Source organism: Artibeus jamaicensis, unplaced genomic scaffold (assembly GCF_021234435.1).
Source record: "Artibeus jamaicensis isolate MK-2021 breed Jamaican fruit bat unplaced genomic scaffold, CSHL_Jam_final contig_3182, whole genome shotgun sequence".
Taxonomy (NCBI): Eukaryota; Metazoa; Chordata; class Mammalia; order Chiroptera; family Phyllostomidae; genus Artibeus; species Artibeus jamaicensis.
The window spans coordinates 3,818,109-3,836,809 of NW_026521742.1; positions in this window are offsets into that span (position 1 = coordinate 3,818,109).

An 18,701-nucleotide genomic window follows, 5' to 3' on the forward strand; every position below is an offset into this window, starting at 1 on the left:
ATTTATTACTTGTCCACTCTGCTTATTATCCTATGTTAGATGCAGTGAAGGTTAAAAACAAAAGGTAATAATAATATCTACCTGCTCAAGATACTGTAACCCAGAACAGCAAAACAAACAGCAGATGAAAGACAAAATGGTAATACAAACATATTTATCATTGTTAAACAAACTACACTGGTATTATAAGTGTTTGCTAAGATAAGTCATGAATTTTTCTTTCATTGGAATGCTGCAGGAGTTGCTCAGACACCTATCTGACTTGCTTAATCAGGTTCAGTTTTACCTAGATGCAAGAAGATAAATATTTCCTGTTGTCTTGATCTAATTACTGGTGATGCCAACAATAAATATTGACAGAGCTTGTAATTTGTGCCAGGCCTCATGCTGGGAAATAGGACACTGAAAAGAACAAACTCCATTCTGTGTATTACTGGCAAGACAGACATGGGCAACACAAACAGAAAGCAAAGCAGGATATATGCTCTTAATCAGTAAGAACTACAAGAGGGGGCAAAGAGAGTGCTGATGAAGGACAGAATAGGGTGAAAGTATCTGTAGTGGTAGGCACAGAGGTAATGCTTGAGGGAGACTTAAGTTTTGAGGGATATTCTGAAAGATAAGAAGCTTTTCAAAAGTTGGGGGAGAGGTGTTGGAATGGGCCATTCCAAGAGTTGCCAACAACATGAATAAAAGTATGGGATGTGGTCCTGGCCACTGTGGCTCAATTGGTTGGAGTGTCATGTGTTTGATTCCGAGTCAGGGCACATGCCTAGGTTACCAGTTCAGTTCCCACTCTGGATGTGTACAATAAGCAACCAATCAATGTTTCTCTCTTTCTCTCTCTATCCCATACCTTCTCTGTAAAAATCAGTAAGCATGTCTTTGGGTGAGGGTTTTAAAAAGCATGGGATATGTTTCATTTGCACTGCTAATCTTTCAGGCTGTGGAAACTTGATCTCTTAGGGTAGCAACTTCTGTAGATTGCTGATTTTTGTTAGTTTCTATTTCCCAGGTCGAACCTATCTTGCAATCCTGGCCCAACATTCAGCAGGGAGTACTATTTGGATGGCCTACCAGCAACATCATTCCATATTCTCTTGATGGCTTACAGTGAAGGGAGGTCCCATGGAAATGCTTTTGTGCAGAAACAATATATTTGCATACCTGCCTTGAGGAGGAACTGAAGAGAAGGGCTGTACGTTGAGCAGCCTTGCTATGGGTTAGGTGCTTTATAGGTGCCTGAAGCGCGGGCTTAGGACAGTGTTGTTAGAAGAAATTTGCGTGGTTAGGAAACTTAGCCACTTCCAGACCTCTGCTGCCATAGCGTGGAGAAATCAGATAGAGATACAAATCAAAAACAAAAACAAAAACAAAAAACAAAAAACCCACATGAGTATTTCTTTTCACACAATAGTCCAGTGCTAGATATTATAAGGAACAGCAAAGCAATGATCACACAATCTCTGCCCTTGGGAAACGTTACAATTAATATGGGATTAGAGGTAAGATCAGGCAAGTGCACATATAGCTTAATAATAAGGGGGGATTTAACTGCCGCAAAGAGGTAGTGAGTGCAATAGAGTAGAAGAGAGAGTGATCACTTTGGCTGGGAATGGTGGCTACCATTTTTAATGAAGACTTTGGCCTTCAAACTTGGTTTTGAAAGAAAGGTAGGATTCTCTAAGTTAGAGATGAAGGAACAGTCTCAGAGAGGAAACAGCACCTACAAAGGCAGGCAAATGTGTGGAAAAACATGTATCGTATGTTGATTGGAATTATTTTAGTTATAAGTGATTGAAAAATCAACATGCCATAGCTGAGGCAAAAAAAAATGGAAATTAACAAATAGTAAGGCTCACAAAACTGTGTGACAGGCAAAGGTATAGCCAGTCACAATGACACATTGGACGAATGGCTTGAAAATCATCAAAACTCACTGTTACCACCTCACCTCCGATTCTCTCGGCTTGTCACTTTCATTATCCTTGGCTGTCTTTCTCCTCCTGGTGGAGAACAGGATGGCAGCTCTCCTGTTAACATAACTCTCAGGTTCTGGTTCTGAAACCCTGTACAAATGCCCAGCTCAGGCTGAGAGCCCACCCCATACCAACTATCAGCTACTGTGAGCAGAAAGAGGTGGACTTGTAAGAACATAGAACTTGTTAGAGTATGAATGTCACTTCCGAAGCCACATTTTGAACTTGGGAAGGAGTATTTGTGATAAAAATGGGGGGGGGGGTAAAATATGAAGCATATTTCTCAGAAGAAAATAAGAGGAGTGTGGACCAATAGAATAATAGATGCCTCAAAATACAAGTTATGGAAGGCATGGTTGGAAATGTTGGTCAGAACCAGATTATGGGGCAAGTTGAATGCTAGCCTATGAAGCATTATCTTTGTGTGGGGGACAATATTTAGCACTCATGAGTTCTGAGTAGATGCTTTTCATTATATTATTTAACCTGACTTTTCACTAGCTTTCCATTAAATCAAAACTCTATGAATTAAATTAAAGGAGAATTATTAGATACAAATAAAGGTTGAGATTTTACCACAAAGACCAGGCCGAGAAACTGGGTAGGATAGAGACAATAATATAAAGCATTCACTTTAAAAGCTATTTACTTACCAGATGATGTCTAGTTTTCATGGGAGTGCGCGTGTGAAGAAGTCATGGTGGAGTGGTGGTGGTTGTGTTCCATGGCTCTGCTCCCCAGAAGCAACTCCGGCTCTCCTGTCCCCACAGGGCTGGCTCCTCAGACCCACCTCGGTGGAGAGCAGGTTCCAAGCCTGTATGTTCACTCAGCTGACAGTCAAGTTGTAGTTCTCTTTTAATAAAATACACCTGATGTGAAGAGTGTGAAAAATGTAGACTCCCCAGGGACTTTAATTGCCATTTTCCTTCAGAGAATGAAAACAATCTCTTCTTCACAAGGACATCATGCTTCCTCTAGCATCAGCTGGAAGGCTTTGTGGAATTTCCTTACCTGTTGCTATCTACACTGTCACAGATAAAAAGAAAGCATTATTTGAAACATCCTCCAGTGACTGAGGGTTTTCAAGCTTTGTCCTGTCTTTCTTTCATTCATTTTTTTAACTAGATATACTTACTAGGGTAACAGAGGACCCTGGTTCTTGAACCGAGGACTAGCTTTATTCCTTGTGTAGGATGGAGTTTCCCACCTAGCATCAAATGGTAAGAAACTCAGCACTGAAAAGCTGACTTGTCAAAATGATGACAGGTGAGCTGTCAGGAGTTTGGTAGCAGCAGATGAGCTAGGAAGAGTGCCAGTTATCTCTGTCAAAGGCCTCTGACAACTGCTGGCTGGTGATGTTCTGGCTGCAGAGTAAATAGTTCCAGCCCCAGTCTTGGTAAAGGCTGTGTGTTATTCTTGGGTGGGGGTTAGGTCTGGAATTGTAGAGCCACAAGCCCTGCACAGGATCTTTGAGAGGTTGCTGCCTGTGTGTACCTCTGTGGGACATGAAATACATTGAATGCCAGTGTCTGGGGTAGAAACTGGGGTAAACAGTTACTGACCAGGCTTTTGTCTGCCCAGATCTGAGAAGGTTCATGTGTGTGAGGCACACTGGGAATGATGGACACTCAGGGTCAGTAGAGCACCCAAGATTGATCACTAGGCCACGGGCAGAAATGACAGACTGGACCAGTGTCCAAATTTTGCCCCAGAGGTTGAGACATGGGTTTAAAGGGGATCAGAGGCCCAGGTATAGTTGAGTAGACACCTGTACTAGCAGTATCTGAACTACCTTCAATGAGAGGGGGCATGAAGAGCTTGAGCGATTAGGTGAAACTGATCTAAATTAGGCAACTTCTCTCCATTCATAGGGAGGTCCAGTAACCTCCCAGGAATAGATCAGCACTGAGCACTGCACAGACTCCCACAGCCAAGTGGGAATGGAACTATCAATCTGGTGGCTGGTGCTAGGAAAGGGCTTGGAGCCCAGAGAAAGATGGGGCCACTGAGGCTGAGTAACTGCAGCAATAGAGTGAGATTCAAGCAGAAGTGAGTACTGTAGCCTGTGATCCTGGGCAGGCCAAGTGTGCTATGACTTTCAGCTATACTGGTGACAAGACTCACTCATCTTAGCTCTAGGTTCAGGTGCTTTTGTCCAAAGTGCCACTGGACCCTGAGGCCGAGGTGGCTGAGTGGCATTCCAGCTTGATCAGACCTGGACCTACCTTGGCTCCCCTGTGATGTCCCTCAGTATACCAGACTGTGAGGATTAGGGAAGACCAATGCAGGGAAACACCTGTGGGCCTAATTGTGTTTGGGGACATTTTTTTATTAGATCCAGAAGTCTGGTAATGGCAAATTAGAATTCTACTCTCTCCAGTCACTAGAATTTCACTTGAAAGGATTCTTATCGGTCATGGGTGCTACAAAAGCATTTGTGATGACCTCAAATGTCACCTCCAAGTCCAATATTTTTATTATTATTATTCTATTCTAAATAGCTAAAGCTTATGACATAATCAAAATATTTTATTTTATTGTAAATGTAGTATTTATTACAGAACATACAGAAAATGTTAATAAAATAGCAGTATTTTATTAGGATAACTATTATCTCTGAAGGATAAATAACTAAAGTTGGTGAATAAAATAAGGCTTTAAAAATCTCAAAGTAATTTTTTCCTGGGTTTTGGTGCTCTGTTTGGCCAAATGCTTGCAGGTATGAAGAGGTAATCTTTCCATTAACAAATGCAAGGCAGACAAGCAAGGGCATAGAGGATACAAAACAGAAGACAACCAAAAAACCTCTTTCTTTTTATTTTTACATGCATTTTCATACTTCCATTTGAGTGTAGACTTGTCTGCAGTATTTGAAAATTCACTTCAAAGAAAATAATAAAATCTTGGTGCAAGAGAAATTGAGATGCTTTCCAATTTCCCAACTTCAATAAAATGCTCCCCAGTGTTTTTCTGAAAGTCACTCTGGACAGAAAATTGACAGCGATGGTTCATTTCCAAGGTGGTGAGGGAGGCAACCAGGAGGGTGGCACAGAGCTAGGGCCAGTATAGAACAGGGACAAGAGGAAATGGTCTCACAGCAGAGTATGCCACAATTCCAAATCTCTGTGTGCAAAACACATGGCTAATTGTGGTCTAGGTGTCCATTCTGAGAGGTCTGAGCAGGAGGTGTGTTGCTTTTAAAGCTTCTGGCTGCATAATAGTTACCATCAGAGGGCTGTCAAAATCATAGACCCAGGAGAGCCACTCAAGTGGGGACAATGGGTGTTTATTGTGTCTGCAGGCACTTAAATGGATCCAGGTTATCCATGTGACTCAGTACTCAGTATAGAGAAGAATGATGAGGTCAACCAGGAGCAACATCCCAGCTTCTACCTCTGGCATCCTCATAGTCCTCCTATGAACACGTTGTTCTGAATTAATTCTCCCCCAAATTCTGAGGCTTTCCGTCATTCTTTCGTTCTTTCTACCCACCTCACACTATGCTTTCATGATAATCTGGATTTTATAGGTGTCAGGATATATGTCTGCCCAGCCTGACTGTTTCCTGGGAGATGCTTTTGCCTGCAGAACCCCATTCACCCTGGACCTTTTAGACCTTTCCAAGAAAGTGAATTCCAGTGAAGAACAGCGGTCAGGGGTTAATTCTAGGTTGTTTGGATGAAAAAGCTCTATTTTTCTAGAGGACAAAAGGACTAGAGGACTAGAGGACAAAAGAACTAGGACAAAAGGACAGTCAACTAGACAGGTTTTAGAGCTGAGAGCTCTGCCCATTGGGGAAAAGAGGGGTAAATCAGATCCAGAGTGAAAAGCAAACCAAACAAATGTTCCGCATATAAAGCCATGGTCAGCAAGTTGCAGATTGAGTCTCAGTCAAGTGCCAAAATCCTCCTTTTCAAGATGCAGATTGAAAGCCTGGTCCAAGGTCCCACAGGATGGAAGTTGCAGGCCTGGGATGAGGCCCCAGGCAGTTACTATCGCTGTCCTCCTTACACAGAGAGAGTCCTGAGGTCCATAACTTGCAAAACATTGTTCCCCACAGGAGCACAGAGGAAGGTGGAATGTGGGTTTTGAAGCCAGAATCTAGCGAGTGTCCACCACGGTGCAATATCTACAGTCACACTTCTGCCCCCACATGATACATTTCTTGAAATACTGTTACTTAACATAATTCAATATTCCAGGTACAACTGAAAATACTCCCACCTCTTTACCAGAAAAGAGAAAATTAAATTCCTGCCAATCATGCCTCCAGCTCCACATCCTGAATCTCTGCTTGATATATACTTCTATGTGAGCCTGTCTGGATATTTGGCAGTCTGTGCAGTAGCTAGTTAATTAAACTACTATCCATCTGTCCCACATACCGTGTGAAACAAAAACAAGAGGAAAGAAGAGGGAAATTAACTTAAATACAAAAATGCATATTTTTAGAAATCAGTCACATGCCTAATTTATATACACCTGCCCCCCTGTATCTCCATTTATACGTCCGTATGTCTGTCTTTCCTGTCCAAATGGATTTGCCTTTTGACCCAGCAATCCCACTTCTGGGAATATATCTGAAGGAACCTAAAACACTAATTCTAAAGAACATAAGCACCACTATGTTCACTGCAGCATTATTTACAATCGCCAAGATACAGAGGCAGCTCAAGGGCCCATCAGTAGATAAGTGGATAAAACAACTATGGTACCATTTACACAATGGAATACTTCTCAGCTGTAAAAAAGAAGAAAATTTTACCCTATGACAGTATGGATGGACCTGGAGAACATTATGCTAAGTGAAATAAGCCAGGTGGAGAAAGACAAGTACCATTATGATTTCACCTATATGTGGACTCTAATGAACAAACAGAACTAACAAGGAAAATGGGGACGGACTCATAGATGAGGAGCAGGATGATAGCTGGTGGGGAAGAGAGGGGTTGCTGAGATTGAGCAAAAAGGAAAAAGGACTCATGGACATGGACAACAGTGTGGTGATTGTTGTGGGGAGGGAGTATAAGGGAACTAAATGGCTACTGGGACAAAATATAATAAAGATTAAATCAATTATCCCTGGATGGTGTAGCTCACTGGATTGAGTGTTGGCTGCAAACCAAATGGTCACCAATTCTTTCCCAGTCAGGGCATATGCCTGGGTTGTGGGCCAGGTCCCCAGTATGGGGTGCTCGAGAGGCAACCACACACTGATATTTCTTTTCCTCTCTTCCTTCTTCTCTTCCCCTCTGTCTAAAAATGAATAAATAAAATCTTCTTAAAAAGATTAAATCAATCAATAAATTGCTATTTTAAAAATAATCAAGTGAGCTCTTGATGTTCCCCTAAAGTCTGTACAATCTTCTCACTTCTGTAGCTTAAGACCAAAACCCTGGGGACATCCTTGACCCCTCTTATACTGTCAGCAAGTCTCATTGATTTTGCTTCTAAAGAATGTCCAGTTGCAACCATTTTATGCCCCTGTCCTGTTATAACCCTAATGCACACACCTCTGACTCTTGCTAGGATTGCTGCCATGGACTCCTAACTCATCTACCTGCTCCTCCTCTCTTGCTATTATAGTCTATTCTCAATATAGTAGCCAGAATAAATCTGTTAAAAGGCTGTCAGATCAATATAACCCATTAGGCCACCCAATGGCTTCCAATACTCTGCAGCTAGAAAGCAAACTCATTATGCCTGCAGGGTACCCCTGTCTGGTTCTCATGACTCCCTGTCGGTGAGCCTATCCCTCTCACTCACTCTACTCCAGCCATGCTGGCCTCTTCATATTTTTCCTATGTGGCTGGCTTGTCCCCACCACAGCATGTGTGCACTGGTTATCTCTTCTACTTCAGAATACCAACATGGTCTGCTCTCTCAAAATTACTTCATGTCCTCATTCAAATATCACCCTCTCAGGTAATCTGCCATGACCATGTGGTTTAAATCCTTCTACAACATCCAGTTCTTTTTCTCTGTCTTCATTTGTCCCCTGTATTCCCTATCACCTTCTAGAATAATATATATTTTATTTATTTATGTAGTTTATTATCTGCATAAAGTCAGGAAGAAAAAAAGGGAATCTTGTCTGCTTTATTCACAGCTTTATCCCATGTGTCCAGATTGTGCTTGCCACAGAGGAGGTGCTCAGCAAATATTTGTTGAATCAATAAATGAGTGCTTGAACTGCTCAAGGGGCCATAGCTGGTGTGCCACCAGTTTGGAATGCTTCCCTCTTCCTGCACCCATTCCACATTTCCTCATCTTCTCCCAGCACTTCAGTCAATGAGGGGCTCTCAGGCAAGTTACGATGAACCAAATCTGCATCCTCAGGGTTCTGAGTCCTTGGTGCCCCTGCCAGTGCAGGGTTGCTCTCATCTCTCATGGACCTTCATTGCAGGTCAGAGTAGTATGACTATCCCAGGGATTTCCTGAGCTCCTTACTGTGAAATAGCAGCCCAATTTCCCCTTGATACTTCAGTCAGTCATCCCAGCCAACAGGGGATAGCAGGAAATATCTGGGTAGTCATCTCAACTTCCAATTCCAATCTCCCCAATGAGTCCAAGAGTAAAATATTTATAAATGGACATTAGGTTTGTTCATAAGAAATGCCTTCTTCTGTTCTCCTTTTTGGTACTGGACTCTTGTGCTCTGGTTATGGGGGAATGAGCACCACATTCTGGACCCTGGTGCACAGCCTTCAAATACACAGCACCCAACCCTGAAGGTATTGTCTCCAGCGGACACTGTAACTGAGCCATAAGTAAGCTATTCCACCAATCTGTGAAGTCACATGCTTCTGGGTGATAGGATTCATAGTAAGAGTGCATCTCATGGGCATCAGCTCATTGCCTTTCTCCTCTGCCTAGGGAGTACATTCTCTGGTCAGAAGCAATGTTGTGTGAGACAATGAATAACATATTCAGTAACTTGACAAATGACAATGCTGGCAAAGGCCTGACAGACCAGAAGCAAAACAAAATCAAATCCAGAGTAATGGTCTGCTCCGATAAGACAAATTGCAGAGCCCTCCATCACAGAAGGGGCCCAGTGTCATTAACCTGCCACCAGGTTGCTGGATGACCTCTAAGGGATATGTTATCATATCCATGCTCCTTCATGTCCAGGGTTGGTTGGTTACTGATATGAGTATGCTGGTTAGTTCAGAGTGACAGCAGCTTACAGGAGGGAATTGGTCAGAGGAGGTCTATTGCTAAACCTATTCTTCGCTTCTGTCCTTAGTACCATAGTTGTCATTTATTTCATTGGGTCCTTTCATGGGTACTTGGATATTTGAAGAAGAAAGTGAGTAACATTGAATAAAGGGTCAATCTGTCCACCTGGTTATTACAAGCACACCCAGTGGTGGGCCCTTTTGGAGAGCATTTACTTTGGATACACATATTCTCACATTCTGGCACAGTGTAAAATTTCTATGCTATATATTTCTTCCCCAAACTGCTTTGTCATCAGTAGTATGACCTTGATCATTCCAAGTCCCCAATCATTGAAGCTACCCTAGTCTGCTGCCTTGGAATTCTTCATTTGCTTTATGTTGTCTATACTAGCAAGCAGCCTGGCTAATCTATAGTAATTGCATGATTCTGGGTGATCATGAACAATAACGTAATTAGTAATGATTTGGAGGAGGAGGAGCTCAAAGAAATGACAGGAATGCTTGTAAAAAGGCTCAAAATTAAGAAGAAACAAAGAAACTCAAGGATGTAGGTAGCATGAGTTTTGACAGTCCCACCAGAGAGCAGCTGCTGAAGTCAATAAGCATGGACCATCCTCATACTCAGTGTCACCGCTCAGGAGACACATTCTGTTGTGGATGATCTGGCTGACCCTGTCTGGGTGCCATACCTTTGCTTCTTGGCTGTCCCACTACACCTTGAGGAACAGAAGCAATTTCCTGAAAGAAAATCAATATGCCAGTGTCAAAGGTGAAATGGACAGTAAAGTCATAAACTCTACAAATGCCCAGTACACTGGACCTTTTGGTCTATGGACCTTTGAGGTGTTCAGAGGTCTTTTGGTGGGGATGGTTGTGAATAGTGGGATGCAGTGGGATGACTGTAACTTGTAAAGTTACTTAGACAGTTGGTGCATAAATAAATATTTGATTCTCACTACCACTCACCTCTCTTTTCACCCCATTCATCTCCCTGCCCACAGTCTGAGCTGCTGATCCTACTGTTTGAGAGGTCATAACCATTCACCTGTAGTTCAAATATGACCTTTGCCCCACTGACCTGTGCTCTGGCTTTTTAAGGACCATCCTGACCTCAGGCACATACATCAGACCACACAGCCCATTTGAGGCTTGGAAGGTGGGACTGCAGTAGTCCCAGCCTGCTGGCTCTAGCCTCTGCCTCTAGTTAGGTTCAACAGGTTCCAGACACGGAATAGTATAAAAGCCTTCCACAAAGGAAAGAGGGGGAAAAATTCATAAGTACCTGTGCTCAGCTTCATGGCAGATTTTTACTAGGTCTGAATGAAGCTTTGGCCTGCAGTCCTGAGGCCCTTTTAAATTTCCATTTCATCCAGCTCAGCCAGCTCCTTAGCAAGAAGGACCCACAGGAAAGCTGAGCAATTCCTTGGCACAGGTGTCATCCAGAGCTAAGGCTAGGGCTGGAGTGTAAAAGGAACTAGGAAAAAAATTTCTCTTGTTTCCAAGAACGGCAGCATTTTTTCTCCTAGACATTTTTCTTGCATAGTTATTTGATGAACTCCAACCTCTTGAGAGGGCCCACGAGCAAATGCAGGCTGTCATGCCAGGGAGCCTGGGCCTCAGCTTTGGCAGCTCTCATATTTCCTTTCTGAGCCTCAGTTTCCTCTTCTGTGGAGGATTGCAAAGAACAGTATCCAAATAAGTATGGGTATGCACCTGCATGCATATTTATTACCCATGCAAATACTTCGCATTCCACAAAGCGTTTTATCTACATTATTTTATTTAACAGCAACGTTTAACTCTGGGGCTTAAATATTGTTAAATCAATTTTATCAATGAGAAAACTGAGAATCATAGAAGGGACCAGATAACAGACGGGTAGATGGCCTCAGAATCTTGCCTGTCTGACACGGAAGTTTGACAACCGTACTGCTTCTGTACCTACATTATGATACCGTGTCTGGGGCCGAGTGGCCACTCCATAATCATTGCTACTCTATTTGAACATATGCTTCATTTCCATGCATATGAGCCTAGCTGACTCTGTGCATGTGGGCCTGGCTGCCATGGGCAATATTTTGGCAGTGGTTGTCACTGAGAGCATTTTCATATGCTAATAAGGATTAATAATTCATGTTCAGTAATCTGCCTGGTATTTTTCCCATTCCCATTTCTCACTGGGGGACAAAGTGGACAAGCGATGATGCTTCCCTGGAGGGAAGGCCAGACCATCTGCATAGCTAGCTCCACGGAGGGCTTGGTGGGCTTGCATCGCTCCTGCTGAAGGTGGGGAGGGGACTGAGAGGGATTAGGAGGCAATGCCAGCCTCTGCCTTAGGGAGTCCTTCATGCCCTGTGCTGGCAGCTGGGGAGCTGCAGAGAGCTGATCTCTCTGCACAGGGAATGCGCTCTATTGCTGAGCATTTCTGTCTGGTCTGACTTTTCACTGCAATTGTTTTAAATTAGGTGCCCTGTGATTTCCTGGACTCTGTCGAGCCTGAATAAGCCCTCTCTGGGAAGCAGGCCTAGCAGGACATGAGGGCCTTTCCTATTTAGGCTAATGTCTGTGTTACCCTCGAGCTCACAGGAATTTTCCAAGCCACTAATTTGTACTTTTCCAGTAGACAAGAGTGATGAGTGGTATTATTTTAGGCTTTCTAAATCAGAGCACCACTTTTGGGTACTAGATGTTCTCAATTTCTAATTTCCTTCAACTCAAATATCCAGCAATTTTACTTGTGTCACTTAAAAGGGCATCTGGGTTTTTTAGAGCAGTACTTGTGGCCTTTCTCCTCAACCTGCCAAATGATAACTTCAGGTTCTGCAATTTAGCTGAACAAATATTTATCATATGCCCATTAGATGTCAGACTTTGAGCTAAGTGCTGCAGCGGGTACAAAGATGGATGGTTCCTTTATTAATTCATACATCCATCTAGTTGTTCATTCAACAAACATTTCTGAACACCTGTTACTGACCTGTTATTGTCCTGTTACTGACAGGTGCTGAAGCCGGCCTCAATTAGAACTGTATTCTGTTTCAAATAACAGAAAACCTAACTATAGTGCCTTCAATAAATAAGGGTTTTCTTTTTTTTCCTTATATAATCAAGTAGCTTGGAGTCACATAATCACTGGTATTAGTTAACGGGCTTTTTGAGTTTGGGGATGATACTGCTGTTAGTCACCGAACCTCTTCCTCATGGCTCATGATGGCTACTGCAGCTCCAGCCATAACTTTCACTTCAAGGCAAAAGTAGGATAGGTTGGTTGAGTCAGGTGAGTTAGAATGCTTTTACCAAGAAAACATGAACTTCTACCACATCAATCATCCTCAGCCAATCCCCCCTTATATCTCATTGGTCAAGACCCATCACTGGCCATTCCCTAGGTACAAAGGAAGCTGTCATAATTAGCTTGTGCTTGGCAATGTGCTTCTTGGGCTTCTGTTAGTAAGGATGAAGGAGATAATATTGTATAAACAAGCAGTAGTTGCAAAAATACTAAATGAAAGAGTCAGTGTCCTTGCCCTCAAAGAATTTACCACCTAGCGGCAGAGGCAGAGGGTGGGAGTGGTAGGACAGGGAATGGGTGGAGGGAAAGACCGCAGTTACAAGGCACATCACAGACATGAGTTCATTTGCTTCTCAATATAAACCTGTGACATAGGTTGAACAAACATCATTAGTCTCATTTTACATATGTCCTCATCTATAAAAGTGAGGCATGAGAGGTTGAATGATGGTATTCTGGGGGTCACATGGGTGAAATATAGTAATCCAAGGGACAAAATCTAGGTCAGCTTTCAACCCATCCCTAATTTTTTTCTCCTACTCTTTCTGCCTTTCAGGAAATAACAGCAGGCCTCCTCACAGGGCCCCTGAGACCACCATTCCCAGCCAGAGAAGACCAAGCCCAGAGGCTCACACAGGTACAGAAAGCCAACAAGTGAACCCCAACGAACCCTGGTGGGTGGCTGGAACCAAAATTCTGCCCCTAGCCAACCGTTATGCACAACCTGGTCCTTGCAGACAGTATTCAGAAGCAAGGGGTATGCAGTAATTTATGCTCAGATGGGCACTTAGATCTTACCTACTCAGACCCTGCCAAGTTGCAATTCCTTTGTACTTTCTCTCATCTTTCCCATTCCTTTCCTTAGATGACTTAGTTTCAAGATTAAAACTCCTGCATTAGAGCTAATATGTATAGTTTTTCCTTACCATTATCCTTTAAATTTGCAGGGAGACAGACCTGAGCCTGGTCCCGTTGTCTGCATCCTCCTCTTTTGGATGGCCCGACAAAGAAATCTGTCTCCCTCCCTCTCTCCCTGTCCCTGTTCCTTCCCTCCCCCTATGCCTCTCTCCTCTCCTCCCCTTCTTTCTCTCTCTGTGAAAACCTATGACCTCAGACTCTGACTTCTCTGTGCATCACAGGCTTTAAACTGCCTACTTTGTTCAGTAACATGCTGACTATTCTCTGGTGTTCTCACCCTATTCTGAGCATCTAGAGTTGGACACGTGAGGGTTCTGTCACCTTCTTATTTTGTAAATCAGCAAGTAGCTAAGCCACTTGTGCCATGGCCTTAGACAACTGTCCAAACCTTATCTGCTAACCTACTTACCCACCAACCCACCATTCCACCCACCCACCACCTTCCCACTCCTCATCCACACACACATTCTGAAAATACCACTGATGTGATAACTGTTTAAGCAAACATTGAATAAGTGAGTGATTAATTAATCCTAAAAGTCAGATTTTTTAAAGGAATATCAACTATTTTAATCTTTAGTATTCTTTTCATATGCACTTGGAGGTCCTGCAGAAATCCCAAGTTGCTAGCTCTGATGCCAGTGGGCATTTCTACCAGGATGGCAACACTGCCAAGCTCCTGACATCCTGTGCTATTTACCTTTCTGATATGAAAAGTCTCAAATTGACTTGCTGAGGAAAGCCAGACAGATGAGAAATCTTACTCCTAAATGCCTGAATACATCAGGTCCACCTTTCACTGTGTGAGTCTCTCAGGCAAGTCCCATATTTTCAGCTCCAGGACTTTGTGTTTCCTTCCTGACCTGCTCTTCCTATCTCACAATGCACTTGAACTACTAATAATAAAGGCTACAAGTGTTGAAGTCTGAGATTAGCACTTTCCACATCATACCTCCTTTAATTTTTACAATTTATCCTGTGAATGTTGTTATCTCCATATAACAGATGGGGGCCTTGAAGCTCAGAGAAGGTAAAAAAAAATACTTGCCTAGGGTCACACAACTGTGAGTGTGTTGTCTCACTCACAGCTGTGTGACCCCAGGGTTGCAATTTGAACTCAGACCCCCAACCTGTGCTCTTAGGCACCAGGCAAAGGGCCTCTATCTAAACTTTGCTGCAGCCCTCACTCAAGTTTGAGCACCATCCAGGGGACAGTTCTGTGAAGGTGGAAATATTATGTACCTGGGCTGTCTAGGGGTGGCCGGCCACCAGATGCTTGAAATGTGACTGGTGAAACTGAGGAACCAGGTTTGTCATTTTATTGGATTTTAATCAATTTGATTTAAGTAGCTACATGGGAACATTGGACAAGAACATTAGCAGCTATTGGCAAAACTAAGGCCAGATGAAATGACTGATTTCCCTAAGGTAGCAGACCCTGAGGGCTCCTGGCTCTCACACAAAGGAACAAGTCCTCAGGAATGAACAGTCCATCAACTTTTGACCCCAAACTTACTGCTTTTAAATAAACCTGTAAATTTAGTTTTCCACTTGTTAGTTGTGGTCAGGAAATCGGAAACCACTCTAGATATTTTAGGCAGGGTGGGATTCAACTCGGTAAATTAATCTAAACATGCCCATCCGCACCCCACCCATAGAAATGCCAATAAATCTGATGTTGGCACTAGGACTCCAACTTTTGTGACTATGACGAGAATGGTGAGAAAGCAAAGTTTAGGGAGTTGGATAAAAAGATCCTCTGTCTGGCACCATTCTCCTCCAGGTCACATTATCGAGAAGCAGTAAACATTTACTCAACTAATGACTATTGAGCAACAGTTGGCAATAAGACAAGCTGAGTTGAAGAAAAGAGACTCAAAGGAGAGGGTGGTAGAGAGCATTTAGAAGAGATATTTTTGTATTTGAGCCTTTTAACAAAAAAGGGGGCCTCGCGGCTGTTGTTTCTGTGAGTCAGTAGGTAAGGAGAATGTCCAGATGTCGCCAGACAGAGGTGAAGGGACAGCAATGCCAGGCCCTGGCGGGGAGGCTGCAAGGAATTCTGTGCCGTTCAGCTCAGCCAACAGTACCCACCAACTGAGGGAGTTAACAAAGGTTACCTTTTCCTGTCTTGGGCATCCAAGTTACTTTCTCCTGTATGAGTTCCTTAAGGACTCTGAGTTGACTTTCTTAATGAAGCCCTCCTTCCTCCATTTCCAGGAAACCCAAGGCTGGCATTGCTGTGGGAAAAGAGTAGAAAGGTGTCCTCTGTGTCCCTCCCTGTCAGAGAACAGGACACTAGTTCAACTGAGTCAGGGCCCCACTTTACCCCTATTACTCGTTTTGCCTGAATCACCTCCTTAGTGGCCCCATATCCAAATACAGCCACAGACGTGGGTCAGGACTTCAGCTCATAAATTTTGGAGGCTCAGATATAGTCAATCCATAACAATAACCTTCTCATTCTCTCTGAGGGGGTCGCGCTCAAAGCATCATTCACGACCTCTCCCATAACAGAGTCGAAGAGTCTCATAAAGAGGAAAATCAGATGGCAAAAAAGAAATATTTATGTCTGTCTATGTAAAGGTTCTTTCCCCACTACAGAAGCACATCTAGTTACAATCATTATGCCTGAACCCTAGTAAGTGCTCACAAATGCTTATTAAATTAATATGTAGCATCCAAACTATCACATTGCTTGGACTGTTAAGGCTCAAACAAAGTGGTAAATAAAATAAGAGCTGTGTGGTGTGACTTCAGAACCTGCAGAGTCTTGACAGTCAGCAGAGAAGTATTTCAAATAGTGTACCTCCTAAAGGTTTATCCAGAGGAGATGGTCTCCATACCTGCCTGCACTTTGCCTGTCTGAAAAGGGGGCAATTATTTTCTGACTACTATAGGTAGGACATGCAAACTATATTATTGTATCTAGTATCTGTTGATTTCATAATGCATCAGTGATTAAGAAAATGGGTGCCCTGTCATTAATCATTTGTTACAAATACAATGTAAAATACGTAAATGATTCTTTCCTAGAATCAAAACCTGACTTCAGCTTTCTCCCCTCTAATGTGTTAGGGGCAAATGAAAGATCGAGGTAGTGGGAAGAAATGAGGGACCATGGAATCATCTGGAAAATTTAGTGGCAGGAAGCAGGAGCTGAGTCACTATAGGATTCAATATGCATTGGATTGCTGTTCCACCATTTACCATTGTCATGACCCTGGTCAAAGAATTAAACTTCTACGAGACTCATTTTGTAAAAAGCTAATATTGCCTTTCCCACCAGGCTGTGGTAAGGATCAAGTCAGTTAATTTTTCCACAGTACTTAGCATCACGCCTGGAACTTAATAAGCAACCTGTACGTGTTAGTTCTATCTGATTATGTAATGACAAATCATTTGACACACTTTTCAGCACACAACCGTTAAGATAATGTACATTGGAATGCTGAGAGGGCAATGTGCCCATTAGGTGATCCGTTAGAACATTTGTCCGCAAATGTATTATTTTGAGATAAATTAGCAAGTTTTAATCTATGTAAGTGATCCAGTTAGGTACAGGTTTGTTGTGGTGATTTTAGGCAGAGACCAGAAACCACTCCAGACACTGTCATCAGGAAAGGACTTAACACAGGCAATCAGGTGCTAAACAGGAAAAACCTGTCTTTTCTCCTGGGTCCCCATTTACCCTCTTAGTGCTACCACGCTCACAACACAGGATGGGGCAAAAGGAGGTTTAGTTGTGAGTATGTCAGACACAGAGTATATTCTTGTAGTATTATTATTTATTATATTATTCTCTATATGAACAATTGTAAACCTCCTTTTGCCCCACCCTGTACTTTTGACACTAGATATGTGGGACTTCTTTCCACACTAAGCAATTCTTTGTGATCCCAACTGGATAGCCCACAATTTAACTCAATTCTGACACTATCTACCTATGAAATAGCATCAGATCCCACAGGTTAAGTAAGGGCTCAGTCTCTCAACACTGCCCCTACTTCAATGTCAATTGCATGTCCAGGTTGTCACCTGTGCTTTTGACCAATGGGCTACAAATCAATCACAGGTTACTACTACCTACTCCTTGCTTTTGATTAACTTGCTGGAGCAGCTCAAAGAACTGAGAGAACTGTTAGTTACACTGACCAGTTTATTGGAGGATGTGATAAGGGATGCTGGTGAACAGCTAGATGAAGAAGTACATAGGGCAAGGTCTGGGAGGGTCTTGAGTGCAGAAGCTTCTGTCCCTATGGAGTTGGGGTATAGCACCCTCATGGTATGTGGATATGTTCACCAACCTGGAAGCTCTCTGAATCCCTTGCTATTGGAATTTTATGGAGGCTTCATTACATGTGTATCATCAATTACTAATTCCATTTCCAGCCCCTCTCCCCTCTCTGAAAAATGGGGGATGAGGCTGAAAATTTCAAGCTTCTAACCATGACTTTGTCTTTGTGGTGAGTAGCCCCCATTCAGGAGCCCATGTAGTCATATCATTAGAACAAAAGGTACTCCGAGTGTCTTTATCACAAGAATTTACAAGTGTTTCAGGAACTCTGTCCCAGGAACAGGGATGAAGACCAAACATATGTTTTTATTATAAATTGCAACATCACAAATGATCCAAAGAACTTTTGGCAGACATCAGGAGAAGTCATCAGTGATTCCAGGAAATTGGGCAGTTTCAGGAATTATAGGAAACTGCTACCCAAAGCAGGTAATTCAGGGCAGAATGCTTGGAAAGCATCAAAAATATTACACAGACTTCTGCAGAGATCCACACACCTGTGTCCAAGCATTGTCATTGATCCTGCTTCCCTGTGACCTTCCACATTGGATGTGAGTGCCTGTCATTGGCAGAATCTAAAGAGTCCAAAAAGAAGGGGCCTGCTAACTGTAGTTTTGGGGTTCTTAGCAGTGTGGCAGGTCAGAGGAGAGCTTAGAAGGGGTGGTGCTTGCTACTCAGTATCAAGACACAGAGTGGATCTTATTATGTGCAGATTTATTTGTCAATTCATCTACTCGCTTACTAAAATTTATTTGTGACCCCCAAATCAATATCCACAGTACTTTTGTGGTCATTCACAGTCATGTGCAGAGTAGTGGAAGTTTGAATTGCTTAACATACACATTTTCAGCTGAAGTCAAACAAGAAGACACTCTGCCTTGTTTCAGCTCTGATACCTTGAACAAGTGTGCTTATCCTGTTCAGTTTATTGCCATGTTTTTTGTTTGTTGGTGCTTTTTTGTTGTGGCGGTGGTGGCAGTTGGTGGTGGTAATTTTGCAAAAATAAAATAACCCCAAACACAGGAGCTGACATG